This window comes from Protopterus annectens, chromosome 4.part0 (genome assembly GCF_019279795.1).
Source record: "Protopterus annectens isolate FY-2018-M chromosome 4.part0, PAN1.0, whole genome shotgun sequence".
Lineage (NCBI taxonomy): Eukaryota > Metazoa > Chordata > Ceratodontiformes > Protopteridae > Protopterus > Protopterus annectens.
Window position 1 is genome coordinate 1,850,668,122 of NC_056733.1, and position 16,260 is coordinate 1,850,684,381.

The window sequence follows — 16,260 nt, forward strand, 5'->3', positions numbered from 1 at the left end:
TTAGGTACCTATATGAGACACTGTACAAGTTCATATATTTTAGTCTTTCATAATAACTTAAATTTTCACATCCATGGATGTCGTTGGTATATTTCTGCTGTACTCTTTCCTGTTTAATCATGCTTGCTTTCTTATAGGGTTTCACATTGTTATTCCATACTCAAATATGGGTCTAATATAACTAACAAACAATGATTTCATCATTTTTGATTTCCTAGACTTTATAGATCTTTTTATACAACCTACAGTTCTATAACTATAATTAACCAATTGGTAGATTTGATTAGAAGAACTCAAAGCTGGCTCTACCCATATACCCAGGTCCTTAAATGAATCTACAGCTTCAATGATTGTGTGATGTATTAAATATTCACCTTTTAATTTATGCCTCCCAAATCTGATATGCTTAGTTTCTGATGTATTTATCAGCATATTATTCTCATGTGCCCAAATGGTCAATTTAGTCATGTTCCTTTGCAGGCATGCCTTATTTGTAACACATGTAATCAGTTTACCCACTTTCAGATCATCTGCATATAGACTATAGAGCACCTCAGATGAAAAAGTAAGATCTGAAAGATACAATCTAAAGAAATAAGGGCCTAGGACAGAGCCCTGTGGGACACCCTGACTGTAAACAATAATTCCACTTGTCCAATTGCTGTATGATACTTGCCATGTCCTATTTGTAAGCCACACAGCTATCCATTTTATCAAGAGTACAGTGATACCTAGTTGTTCAAATTTATTGATCAGTGTTTTGTGTATGACCCTGTCGAATACTGAAATTAAATCTATATAAATCACATCACAGCACAATTTTTCATACATAGCTGTTATTATATTGTTATAGATCATCATGTTATAGGTGGTAATACATCAATTTTCAACATCTGCATGCTGATACATGGTTTCATGTCCCAACCTACCCAATTCTGACAATAACATATCCAATATTGTCTTCTCTATTATTTTTCCCCAACATGAATATAGACTTAACGTCTATATGAATCTGGGTTTGTCCTTCTCCCCTTTCCCTTAAAGACGGGTTTAATAAGCACGTCTCCAATCTTGAGGAATCTCCCCATATTTATATAACCTAGTAAATAATAGATATAATGTACTGATTAGGGATGGAGATATTCTTTCTTTCATCTATTTTTTTGTATCCATATTTGTTTACCTGGAAAGCACTACTGGTTCAGAAACCACTTTTCACTGGAAGACTGAGGGAAAAAAAAATAAAAAAAGTAACAATCAGACCAAAAAGGTAATGATCTGTAAAAAGTAACTCACTTGTCTTTTGATAGGATAGTGATGTTAAACTCACAACTTGAGAATGATTTGTATGAGTAACAAAAATAATAACATAGGCAGACTGGCTGCCAAGCAAATGTGTTTCGTTTTTAAATTATTTTTCATTGAGAGTAAGTGGTTTCCTTTGTAACTAAAGATATTTTTTGACCCATTTGTCTGAAGTATCACACAAAGTTTTGAACTTATGTATTTACTAAATGAATGTAACTAAAGAAGCTAACATACAACAGATTCAAAAAGATTACTGGATTTCAAATATAGTCATGTAAGAAAAAGAGAAGTGGGCAAACTGTGAGCTCAAATTGTGCCGGGTTTTAGTTCTTACTGGCCAAGTTGTAATTTCTAACTGCACTTTCAATAGTTAACTCACTTAACTTTTCTGTTTGTTGGCACCAATGCACCTCTCCACTTCTCTACATTTGGTAGATCACTGGTAAGTTAATTTGTGACACCATGTGTACTGTGCTGCTCTAATATGACATTAGAGAGTTGTAGTTTCTTTTCTTTTCTTTCATTAGTTGAATTTTTGAGCCAAAGATAGAGTATCTTCTGGAGCTTGCCACAGTCAAATGACTGAGTCTATATCATAACATTGACGGCTTAGGTTGTTGAATCCTAAAACATCGACACCTAAGCATCGAAAGCTAACAATAGCGAATGGCCACATCATTGAATTCTTTCCTTGGGAAAGAATTTGGTTGGCTGTCTGTAAACAAAATACACAAACACACCCAAACATAGTGGGGGGCTTTGCCCCCCCCCACACCTCCCCAACAAAATATACCAACTCCGAGATCATTCTGCATTGGGGAAAGGGCAAATCCCTGATAATGGCCATGCAAATTCTTTCCCTAGGAAATAATTTGATGATGTGGCCATTCGCTATTGTAAGCGTTCAAGGCTTAGGTGTCATTGATTAAGTATTCGACAACCTAAGCTTGTCTACAATTCAAAAGGAACCCAAATGACTCAGTAGTCGACAAGCCTGTGATCCAGCAGTGGTGTAGGTCTTCAAAAAACAAAGAAAAAAAATAGCAGTGCATAGTGTCAAAGGCATTGCTGATTTGTATTCAGTGTGAATCAGTTGAGTAGCAGTGCAGTTAGTGCATTTGGGGTATATGCTCTATGAATTTTCTGTGCTGTCTCTGTGTGTAGGGGGCATTTAGGTGAGAGGGCATAACTCTCCCTCAGCTGTCCCTGATTTTGAATAACATGATTTTATCTCATATTTTTAGCTTGTTACTTGTAAAATATTTCAATTTTCTGGTAAATCAATGAGGATCACAATAAGTCAATAATGCCAGTTATTAAAATGTCATACTTATTATTGTTCAGAAAATGTATGTCAGTACAATACTTTTAACCTTTTATATGAATTTGAGTAATATTTTAAACTTGTCCCTTTTGAACCTGTGTCCTCTATTTTTGTCTTTGCCCAGAATTCCTAAGCAGAGAATTTTGAGGAGTATTTCTATCTGATCCTTGTAAGCTGTGTTGATTTTGGGAAATTGAAGTAGATTACTATCATTGACAGATATGCAAATGTTAGATTTCATATTCTTAGAAAATGGTTGCTAAAGCAAATCTCATTATGTTAATCACATTTTTCTACACGTAAGAGTAATATTTAAAATTTATACAAATTTAGGGTCTTTGTCTCTCATAACTGAGCTAAAAGCCCGAGAGGGCAGAAGGAGTTGCAGTGTATTGTTCTAAAAGCACCACACTGAAATATATTGATAAATGACTACAAAATAAATGCAATGTGGAAATTGCTTACATTTTTTTGAAAATACACTGAATTATAACACAAAAACTAGGGGCAAATAAATAAAACCAAAGAAAAGTTATATATGTGATACTTTTATTAATAAGCACTTTTGTCTCACTGCTGCTTTACATCTTCCATAAAGTTGGAGTGAGACAACTTTGTTTACAAAATTAAAGTATTAAATATATATTAACTCCTTGGTATTATTTCTTTGCACCTAAATTTTGGATTTAGTTATACAAAACTGAAATATATTTCTGAGCATTTTTTTTTATTGTGGAAAATACTCTTTCAGATAAGGGTAAGGGAAATGGCAGTTTAACATGGAGGTTGGTATCTATATTCCTGAGGATGTAGGCTGGGGTTCTAGCCATACTGCAGGTATTGCCTGACAAAAGGCAGTGAAGATCATTATATATGCAGAACAAAGTGATTTCTATCACATGCTGGCAAAAGCAATGTGTGTGTGTGTGTGTGTGTGTGTGTGTGTGTGTGTGTGTGTTTTAGAGAGAGAGTGAACTTCTTAACTGCCCCCATATGCAAGAAAAAAAGTGAAAATTCTATATCTCTCTATTCCTGTCTATATTGCTTCATTCTCAGCTGCTTTTTGATATTCCTCTGTTGACTTTGATCTAACTGCATTGTTTGGGACCAGTTATTCCTCCTGTTGACTTTGTTCTAACCGCTTTGTTTGGGACCAACCATTAGTCCTGTTGCTTTGATCTAACCACTTTATTTGAGACCAGCCATCAGTCCTGTGGACTTTGGTCTAACCACTTTGTTTGGGACCAACCATTAATCATGTTGCCTTTGTCTGACTACTTTATTTGGGACCAGCCATCAGTCCTGTTGAAATTTTTCTAAGCTCTTTACTCCAGCTGAAGACCAGTAGTGTTCCTCCACTAAGTCAGATAAGTCAAAAGAAAATATCCAACCACATTTAGCTACTGAACATGCTGGAATTTCAGATCAAACCCCAAATTCTTTCAAGGTTCCTGTGGATCTCAGTCTCACCTTGGCCTACTTGTCGTACTGTTCTTCAATGGCCTTTCCTTTTTAGTTTGGATTACAAGTGGCATTATTCATGCAGGAGTCTTCATTTTCCTCCACCTGAATTAGCAATCTATTCACAGGTAGTGACTTCACTGCTGAAAGATTTTTAAATCTACCACCTGGTGAACTTTTAATCCCCTGTGAGGTCTGTCTGTCTTTTGATTCCTCACCTCTGCTGTTTTATCTCCTGTTAGTTGCATTTCACTTTAGTGTGATGAGGTGTAGTTGACCACTACCATTTTACATTACTAGCTACCACTCCATTTCTTTTTTAATACATGGCCATCTAGGCCTTCAACCTTGATAAGCTCCACTTGTTGTTTAGCTTTTTCAGTAAATGTTGTTGCCTCTTCAATCGTGTGCACCCTTGTTCTTGCACAACCAGATTCTGTGATCAAGATTGTTCAGCAGATTTGTGTTACTGCAGAGACCAGTTGTCATAATGGTTAATATCTTTGCCTTTCACACTCAAGGTGCAAGGTTTGATCCTAAAGCCTTTTTGAAGGTTATATGATCTCCCTGTGTCTCTATGGGGGGTCTTCCCACCTACCAGAAACATGCTGAGTGTTTCCATCTCAAACTTATCCAAGATTAGAGTTGTGAACATCAGCACAGCCTCTATATAGCCCTATAGAGGAAATAGTTGTTTGGAGCAAATGCTTTGGATATCTACTGTGGTGCATAGCGTCATCAAGATAGAAGAACATAGATCACTGCCTGTATGCCGTGTTAGGGCTAGTCACTCAACAGTGTAAAATATGGTGGCTGTAGGTGATTCGGTCATGTTGATTAATGTCACAAAATGGGTATGGGTGTTTGCTAGTGAAAAGTGGGTTAAGGACCCAGCCTACTATGACCTATGCCAGGAAACCGTGTTAATAGTGGGATGGGTGTATGTACCCTTACTCTGTGTGCCTGTAATAAAGCTCTGCAGCCCTTGGTCTGTAAGCTACTGGTCAGCCAGTATCCAGTTGCCCAGCTTGGATTACTTGAGATAACCCTGTTGTTCAAACCTTGGACATAAAAAGCAATCAACCTTCCAAATACAACCTAAGAATCACTACACTCATTGTAGGCTCACTGACAGGATGGAGCTTGAAAGTGGATGACATGTTGGTAAGGATGAGGCTGGCCATCCTATGCATCTGGGAGATGAGATGGAAGGGCAGTGCAGTGAAACCACTTGGCTTGGGATCCATAGTCTACTACTCAGGAGGAGGATAGACTATAAATGATGTGGGAATTCTGGTGAGGGAGTAATTTCAGAAGACAGTGAGAGATGTCATCAGAATTAGTGAAAGACTCGTGGTAATCCGAGTCCAGTGAAATGATACCGCATAATCGTAGCCTATGCCTCACATTAGGGTTGTGTTAATGAGAAAAGAGTGCATTCAGACAGCATTTGCAAAACCTACTAGATAAAGCAGGACAACATGAGCTGGTGTTGAAAATGGGAGACCTGAATACACATATTGGGAGAGACACTACAGGATATGAGGACAGCCTGGGTCTATATGGGTGGGGCAACAGGAAAAAAGAAGAAATGGCCATTCTAGTCTTCTGTTAAATGGCTTGATTGTGGCCAACATGTGGTTCAGCTACATATAAATGTGGTCAACATGCAGCTCAGGTAGGTTTCCTTCTAGTAAGAAATGGCAGGGGGTAGAATGAGCCCACAGCATAAACCACAGGTTGTCAGAATCAGCTGTGAGCAGATGTCAGAGAAGGCTCTAAGGTCAACTGAGCCCAGGGTGAAGATGAGGAAGTTGACTGGAATGAAAGCATAACAGTATAAGGCATTATTCAGGGCTCTAGCACTTCAAGAAGAGGAGGAAATAGGTGAAGTTAAAGAAGAGTGGCAGCAACTCAAAACAGCATGTGCTGTGATGATATGCTACATCACAGATATGCAGGTGGGCCAGGTATGGAAATAAGGTGCATAAGGAAAGCTGGTGTTGGTGGAATCTGTAATAATATAAAATAAATCAATAATCTTAAAATAATAAGTAGAGGACTTCATCAAAAGAAAGGAGTGCAGGAAAAACTGGGAGATGGAAAAAATGATAACAGCTAGGAAGGAATGCTGGTTAGATAACAAAGAGGCTAAGATAAGGGTTGCAGCAGCAATGAACAAGACATCAGAGGCACTCTACCAACTTCTTGAAAGTAACTCAGTAGGTGGCACAAAGAAACTCTGTCAGTTTGCAAGGCATGGACTGAAAGATAAAGAAGATAATCAGACACCCTTCATAAGGGATACAAGCCACAACCTGCTCACCAGTCTACAGAACATCAAAGGCAGGTAGAAGGAGTACTTTCAGCAGCTTTCAAAGGCAGGTAGAAGGAGTACTTTCAGCAGCTTCTGAATAAAAAAAAAAAAAAACACAGAAGCTGTAATGACACAGATATAGCACACAATGAAAGATGATAAAGACCATACCATATAAGAAGTAAGAACAGCACTAAGGAAAATTAAGTCAAGGAAAGTGACAGCCTCAAATGAGGTCCAAGTAGATATGATAAAGATGTTGGGTCAGATGGGGAGAGATGCTCTTGAGGGTACTCGTATATGTGTGTAGAGAAAGGCATATCTCGGGTGACTGGATAATAAGCATACTAGTGCCAATGCTCAAGGAGAAAGGGTACATCCACAACTGTTGGCACTAAAGAGGTATCAAACTCCTAACACACTGCTTGAATGTTCTGGACAGGGTGATTGACAGATGAATACACAGTATAATAGAAGGTAGGATGGGAGATTAGCAGTATGGATTCAGATCAGTATACAGTACAACTGCCCCAGTGTTAGCAGTGAGACAGATAGTTGAGAAGAAGCTAGAGATGAGGAAACAGTCCAACTGGGCATTCCTAGACTTGGGGAAACCATATGACAAGATCCCATTGGGCAGTCCTGTGGTAGTTCCAAGTCCCAGAAACAGTGGTTGAATTAGTGTAGACTATGTACAAGTAAGACTCGTGTACAAACAGTGCTTGGTCTCACAGAGGGGTTCCCAGTGGTAGTGGGGGTGCTTCATGATTAGGCTCTGAGCCCACAGCTGTTCATACTGGTAATGGACTACATTAGCAAACATGTTGGAGGGGACAGAACAACAAAGCTGACGTATGCAGATGATGTGGCATTACAGGCAGACTCTGTACAAAAACTTAAGGAAATAAGGGAATGGAATACAAAACTGAAGGCACATGAGATGAAACTAAGTACAAATAAGACAGCTGTAATGGCAGCAAAATGGGAAAAGCAGAAGAAGCTCAGAACTGAGACAGAAAGGAAGACAGTGAAACAGGTTAATAGCTTGAAGTATCTGGGAGGGGTGGTTCAGGAGAAGGGAAGTCTGAATGAGGAGGTCAGTGCTAGAATCAGAGAGGCTGCAGCAGGGTAGTGTGTGGCACAAGAATGCCAAAGAAGCTGAAGAGTAAAGTGTTCAAAACAGTTGTGTGATCAATACTTCTATATGGAACAGAAACACAGAAACATGGGTAGTAAAGCATAGCAGTTGAGGAAGCTAAATGTGATGGATATGAAGTGCCTAAGACAGGTGGTAGGATGCATGCTGTGGGACAGACAAAGAAATGTGGACATAAAAACAGAATACAAAGTAGCTCCAATTGCAGAAAAGGTCAAAGAGAACAGATTACAGTGGTTTAGGTACATATGCTGAAAAGCAAAAGATAATCTGGTGAAGATTTCAGATAGAGAGTAGGAAGATGGACTTTGTTTGAGAAGAACTGCAATAGTCTGGGATAAGTGCTGAATAGGTTGGAGACAGATGTGGAATAGAGAGAGGTGGTGACAGTTGATACAACACCCTAACCCCATGTAAAAAATGCGGGAAAAGGAGGTTGATGATGATGATAATGATGATGATGATGATTGGTGTAATTGTGTAATGCAGCTCCATCAATGGTTCATTGTGGGATAACACAAGAAGTCTTACAGCAAAACATATGTGCTGTAACAGAGACATGGTTTAAAGCAACAGAAAGCACCCCTGCGCTACCAGGCTATAACTCGTTCCACACCTTTCAGCTCCAGAACATGGACCAAAGCTCCAAAGGTGGTGGTGTCTCCATATCCATAAAGGATATGCACACCTCCAGACTAGTAGCCCAACATAATGCATCTAAGATACTTCAGGTACAACTAACATTAGGTAAGACGATGACTCATGTTGTAGCATGCTGTAGGTCCCCAACCATATCCCAAGACTCTCACTCCACATTCCTAAGCACCCTGGAAACTATTAGGGTCCAACCCAACACTCTCATACTAGGTGACTTCAACTACCCCTCCATCAACTGGGAAAACTACTCATGCACCAATACAATGGCCCAATGCTTCCTGGAATTGATCATTTCCAATGCCCTGGACCAGCTCATTCTTACCTCCACTAGAGGAAGCAACATCCTTGACCTGGTTATTACAAACATGGGCAACCATTGCTCTACACCAATAGTCAATTCCTCCCTGGTTAGATCTGACCACAGACTAATCACTATGGAAATCCACAACTCACCGATACCCCCCTGAAAAGGTAAGCACCATAAACACTTCTCCAAAGCTGACTTTGGGCTGCTAAAAACAGTGGTGACTAACTTCACAGAACCCATGTCAATGGAAAATAGGTGCATTACTGCATCATACAGCAATGCACTGTATGAGCACTTACATAAATGCATGGAACTAGCCATACCCAACAGATCCAAGACTCTCTCCTCCAAAAAAAAAGGAAGCCAGTCTGGAGGTCCCCTGCCATTAATAAACTCTACAACAGAAGGAAGAAACTGTTGCAGAAAAAGGAAAAGTCCCAAGACTGGAAAAACTCCTTATTATAGGTTCATAGGTGTGTACTAGGCTAATCGCCCTGGAGCCTTTACAAGCCTAGCCCATAGGATTACCCTGGCATCATGCCACCCAACCTTAGTTCCTAGTGCCTCTGTCGAGTAGAGCCACTGGAGTGATCCCTGGTGTGAATTTTCTATTTCCCATCCACTCATCAAGATTTCTCTTGAAGAGGGCCAGTGAGGTGCTCTGCTTGACATGTATGGGAAGTCTGTTCCATAGCATGGGCAGTCTCTGGGTTATGAACCTGTGCCTCCAGCATGTTCTGTTGATTGTGGTAATGAGGTTGAGGTCCCTAGAGCATGTGGTGAGGAGGGATTGGGATTTCTTTAGATATAGCATTTCTAGCAGAGCTGGGTAAGACATGGCTTTGTAAGTCAAGCAGAGATTGCCTCTAAGTAGGCGATATGAGACAGAGAATAGTTGGAGTTTTTTGACTCTGTCCATATAGGACAAGTATTTAAGGCCTAGGATCCTCTTTGTGAGGTACTTTTATGGTCTCTCCAGTTGTTGCAGGTGTCTAGTGAGGTGCATGCCAAATGGGGCGTTGTACTCAATGATTGGCCTAATGAGGGAGGAGTAGAGGGAGACATTGACCTCTTTCTTCCTGGATGTAAAACTGTTAGTAATGAGATGTACCACATAGAAGGACTTTCTGACCACAGTGGCAATGTGGTAGTCAAAAGAAAGGTTGCTGTCAACTTGTGTTCCCAGATCTGTTATAATGCTTTCTGTGTTCAGTGGACTACCATCAATGTGGTAATTCAAGGGAACCGGGTTTTTCCCAAAGGGGTTGAAGACACATTTTTTGGTATTGAGCTTAAGGCCATGGTTCTGACACCAGTCATTGGTCTCATCAAGGCCTTTCTGTAGGATGTCAACATCACTTGGGGAGTTAATAGCTCCCAACTTGCAATCATCTGCAAACTTTGTCAGCCAGAGTCCCTTCGTTGTTGGCCTGGACTTCAGAGAAGTAGATACCAAACAGGAGAAGACCCAGGACTGAACCCTGTGGGACTCCACTCATGACTGGTCAGCAGTCTGACTTGGAGTCATCTACTTTCACACTGTGGGTTCGATCTGTGAGCCAGTTTGCAACCCACCTAGTGATATAGGGGTTGATGCCTAACTTGGTAAGTTTTTCTATGATTCCTGAGTGGGGAATGGCACCAAAGGCCTTGGCCAGATCAAGGTAGGCTGTATGAACCTTCATCCACAGCTCTGGTGACTGACTCAAAGAAATCGACCAAGCTGAGCAGGCATGATCTACCCTTCACAAAACCAAACTGTGTAGGATCCAGAGTTTGGAGAGTCCCCATATCCTTGTTTATTAGGTCCACAATGATGCCTTCCATAGCTTTGCATATCAGACTTGTCAGGCTAATGGGGCTATAGTTTCTGGGGTCTGTAGTCACTCCTCCTTTGTGGAGAGGGATGACAGTAGCATTGCGCCATTCGGGGTGGGAGAAAGCCTGAGGTGAGGCTGTGATTGAACAGGGCACACAGGTGAGGTGCCAGTTCACTCTGTAGTTCATGTAGAACACAGCCAGGGATACTGTCAGATCCCATAGAAGCTATATTCCTGGCCTTGGACAGTACTGTTTTAACCTGTGCAGCAGTAATACTGGGTGCTTGGCAATCTACTGGTATTGTGATTGGTCCTTTTGAGGGGGGGTAAAGTTAGCACTGAATCTGTCCGCCAATATATTTGAAATATGTGTTGGCTCTGTATAGGAGATACCATTATGCAGTAGCTCAGAGCAAATCTGGGTATTGCCATGGAGATTCTTTACATAACTATATAAGGCCTTGTCATTGTCTTGACTATCTGCTGCAATTCTGTTTGCTTAGCTCCCTCATCAAAACCTCTAAAGCCAGCTATGAAGGCAGAATTGTGGTAGAGACTAAAATCAACCACAAAGCCTTCTATAGTTATATCAAGAATCTCCACGGCAATACCCAGGTTTGCTCTGAGTTACTGAACAATGGTACCTCCTATACTGAGCCAAGAAATATTGCCAACATACTGGCTGACAGATTTAGTGCCAACTTTACCCCCCCCCCCGCAAAGGACCATTCATAGTACCGGAGGAATTCCAGGCACCCAGTATTACTGCAGCACAGGTTAAAGCTGCATTGTCCAAGGCCAAGAATACAGCTTCCATGGACCCTGCAATATCCCTGGATGTGTTCTACATGAACTACAAAGTGAACTGGCACCACATCTGTATGCCCTGTTCAATCCCACCCTCCCCTCAGGCTTTGTCCCTACTGAATGGCGCACTACTACAGTCATCCCTCACCATAAAAGGGGAGTGAATACAGAACCTGGGAATTATCACCCCATTAGCCTGATAAGTCTGATATGTAAGGCTATGGAGCGCACCGTCATGGACCTAATTAACAAGGATATAGGGAATCTCCATACTCTAGATCCCACACAATTTGGTTTTGTGAGAGGTAGATCATGCCTGCTCAACCTGGTTGACTTCTTTGATTCAGTCACCAGAGCTGTGGATGAGGGCAAGGTAGTTCATACAGCCTACCTCGATCTGGCCAAGGCCTTTGATACCATTCCTCACTCAGGAATTATTGATAAACTGACCAAACTAGGCATCAACCTCTATATCACTAGGTGGTTGCAAACTGGCTCACATATAGAGCCCACAGTGTGAAAATAGTGGACTCCAAGTCAGACTGCAGACCAGTCATGAGTGGAGTCCCACAGGGATCAGTCCTGGGTCCTCCTGTTTGGTATCTACTTCTCAGAAGTCCAGACCAACACAGAGAGACTCTGACTGACCAGATTTGGAGATGACTGCAAGCTGGAAGCCATTGTTTACTCCCCAAGTAATGTAGACATCCTATAGAAAGGCCTCACTGAGACCATTGACTGTTGCTGAAACCATGGCCTTAAGCTTAATGCCAAAAAAAGCATCTTCATCCCCTTTGGGAAAAACTCATTTTCTACTAATTGCCACATTGATGGGAGCCCAATGAACACTGAAGGTGTTATAAGAGATTTGGAGACACAGGTTGATAGCAACCTCTCCTTTGACCACCACATTGCCACTGTAGTCAGAAAGTTCTTCTATGTGGCAATTCTCATTACCAAGGGTTTTTCATCCAGGAAGAAAGAGGTCATCATCTCTCTCTACTCTTCCCTCATTAGGCCAGTCATCGAGTATAATGCCTCATTTGGCATGTACCTCATTAGACACTTGCAACAGCTCGAAAGGCCACAAAAGTACCTCACAAAGAGGATCCTAGGGCTTAATCATATGTCCTACACAGACAGCCTCAAAAAAACTCCAGCTGCTCTCTGTCTCATATCGTCTAAGAGGTGATTTCTGGTTGGCTTACAAAGCCATGTCTGACCCAGCTCTGTTAGAAATACTACATCTAAAGAAATCCCAATGCCTGCGCACCACATGCTCCAGAGACCTCAACCTCATTCCCACAATCAATGGAACATGCTGGAGGGACAGGTTCATAACCTAGAGACTGCCCATGCTATGAAATAGACTTCCATACATATCATGCAGAGCACCTCACTGGCCCTCTTCAAGAGAAATCTTGATGAGTGGATGGGAGATATAAAGTTCACCCCAGAGATCACTCCAGTGGCTCTACTTGATAGAAGCACTGGGAACTAATGTCAGGCGGCACAATGCCAGAGCACTTTTGTGGGTTAGGCTTGTAAAGGCTCCAAGGCCATTAGGCTAGTGCACACCTTTGAACCTATATGAATGTCTGTAGGCTAGGCTTGTAAAGGCTCCAGGGCCATTAGCCTGGTAGACAGCTATGAACCTGTGAACAGTTGATGAATAGTCCAGCATGAAAGTGAAAGAGAGTTTCAGTCACAGGACTCTCTGATGCCACTGGCTGTTGGCTATCGCCTAGTCTCATATCCTGACTGAATGTAAAGCAACTAGTACATGTTATGGCACTGAAGTCATACATTTTTTTCTTTCCCCACACTGTGATTTCATTCTTTGTTGGTGTCTGCATGCTGGTAATCATGCATCACTTCCCTTTTTCAAATAAAGGTAGAAGATGTTTGCCCATGATGCTTTCTGGTTTGCCTTTGAGTCATATTTATTCTCTTCATGTACTTTTAAGGTCATTCAGCTTCTTCCTTGATCAAAGAGCTTATTGTGAGCATAAGATACCAAATGCTTGTTAAGTTATCACTCATTTTGTAGGCTGATTAGTTTGGACTGTATCTAGTCTAGTTCATTTTCTAATATCTTTGACTTTGCCTGTTGCTGACCCACCATGCCATGGCAAGCCTCCGCCTCCAATATGATAAGAGCCATCTTTTCAAACAGGAATAGAAGATGGATGTAATTCAGTGTATTTTTAAAGTGCATGACCAACTGCTTGTAATCATTAGTATATCTGACTGCTATAGTAATATTTTTACTGAATTAACTACTAGATGTTAAGTAATTAAACATATATGCCAATCTGCCATGGCAAGATGTGCATGCCTAGACCTCCATCTTGAACTCAGTTTAGTTGTGTGTCCCTATTTCATTCTTATTTATCATTGGGCTTTATGCAGCATCACCAGATCAATGTTTCTAAGGCTTGACCAAATGGGTTTAGGCATTTTCAAAGACTATTAGCTAAGAACATTTGTAGACGTTCCTGCATCTTTCAAACAGAGCAGGCATGAAAAAATATGTATGCATATGTTATATGCAGTGTATATTTACTTATTTACTTATGTGCTATTTGTTAACCAGGTAAGTGGGCTGGTCTATTGATCCTTTATATAAGTGTTTGTTTATTTTCTATTTATTAACCATGTAGGTGGACTGGTCTATCAATTCTTTTCAGCCACAACCCAGGCTTAGTGATCAGAACCAGAAATAAGACCGTGACAAGCACATGAAACAAAGTATAAATTATACACTGAGCAAATAACTAAATAAATGTATAATTCATGAGGGAGATTAAATGCATCCAACATTAAACACTCTATGGAGTACAATCAGAATAAAAAAAGAAAAGAATGTACATTATTTACATACTGAATTTGATATACAAGTATTATTGCCACAGATTTGTGGTGTCAGTTTAGCCATTGTCAATAAAGCACTTGCAGTTGGTTTCATTTTAAAATCCTTTAGTGATACTTCAAATTGTTTTAAAATGGTTGAGTCTTTAGGTTCTGTAGATTTATTCCAGGCTTCAGGTCCTAGTTGCAGTGGTGGCTGGTGACTTCAAATCAATGGAGGAGCTGCAGGAGACAGCTGAATGGGGTGAAGCTAACAGGAAAGAGGCATGGCTGTATTACAGTGGGATCAACGCTGATCATGCTCACCAATTTACATAAAATATGTGCTCAGACATTATTGTACATGCTGAATAGTCTAGCAACCAGTACTGGACTAACAAACATTTCAGAGTTAATGAGATGTTTAGGTTGTGCTATAACAGAAAAAACCTAAACACCTCTAAACAGTAAAAAAGTGGTTGGTATTGACTGCTTGAAACTATTATGACTACACATGATGTAGTAAACATACAATGCATGAAGTAATTTGTATTTGGTACAAAGCCAAGTGAAAACTAAGGAGATTTGGACATCTCACTGTACTTATCTTAATTTATTATTCTCAGTTCAATTACAGTGCCTCATGTCTCAGTGATTCTGACAGACAGTAAGATAATCTTAAAGCCCATACAATTTACTATTATACTTACCGCAGCTGGAAGGAAGAGCACATTGCTGCATGTATTTGTAGGTTGGTTTGAAGACTTACGTGTGCAGTATGCTGCAAGTAGTACTTTTTATGCTGTTTCTGCACCCAAAGAGAAGCTGTGGTCTGATGAGGAACACATCAGGTTATACTGGATTTCATTTTTCTTTCCTTGTTCTGGACACACAGACAGGACCTTTCAAGTTTTCCAAGCAAATACTGCATTCACGTGACCCTGGTATCAAATAAATGCTTGTAGTATAGTACCAACTAAGTTGCTGTGTTGTGTTCCTCTGGGTATTTCTCAGGTTTCTTACATGTAGATAAAGTCCATTTGTTTCTCTTTATTTTGTGCAAACACGTTACTCTTTGGTTGAAGTATACTCTGTGTTATCTCCTTTCCTGTAGAAATCCTAGCCAGTGCATTCATTCTTTCCTGCCCTATTGTACTACAAAGAAAACGTTTCATTATTTTCATTGTTGACAAACATCTTTCTGCCTCAGCAGTTGCCATTGGTATGGTGGCTATAATAAACAGCACATTGAAAGTCTTTGAAAACACACTGGTTAATGAGTTGTCTACCAAGAATGTTAACATATTGATTGCACTGACATTTGCTGCAAAGTCTTCACAGGAATGCATCACTCCAAGTTCCATTCTAAATTGTCCCCTCAACAAGGATGGATAGTTTTCTATTGTTGCTGTGAAGAGATTTTTTTAGAAACACTTTTATGTATGTTGAAAGTTTTCAGGCAGAACCAGTTGAGAAGCCTGAAGGTGCCCAGTTTATTCAAATCATGATGTTGCTTGGAAATTTATAACATCGCACACTTTCTTTGCAGCAATAGACAAGATGTCATACAATGGTTGGGATCGTGATGGTCCTCGTCTGTCTTGCCCAGATGTTTTCTGTGTGTAGGTACTGTTCTACAATGCTGTTGATATCTGCTTTGAAACTGTCAATTGGATTCACAAATTTATGTACATCCTTTTCAACTGTGGTTGCATCTGTGGAACGTCACTGAAGTTACCTGTACAGAATGTCAACATGAGACATTATACGATGAAAAACAATCAGCCAAAACTTAAATTCAACATCTTCAAGTGTTTGCATTAGCCAGTTTGTACAGTTGCTACACCAGAAGTAGGACACTTGTACGATTAATAAAAACAATCTGACAGCAAGTCCAAGTTTTCATACACTGCATTTGCAGTGCAGATATAATTTCACAGTGTTTCAGACAACTGTGGCATGCAGTGTGCTACTATATCATCTAGACCAGCTTGTCTTTGAACTAAATATGAGAAAAAGGCCGGAATTCCACCAAGAGTTAAAACAAATGTCTGCTTTAGTATTTTAGTGTGGCTGTTTGCATTAGCAGCTTAAGTTGATGGGCATAGTAGCGTACATAATAAGCATATTTGAATTCCTGTCTTATGATGGCCTGGATTCCATGCTGAACGCCACTCATAAAAGATGCACCATCATAACTCTAGACAAGCACTTTTTCATGTTGGACTTGCAATACTTCCTTCAGCTGTTCAC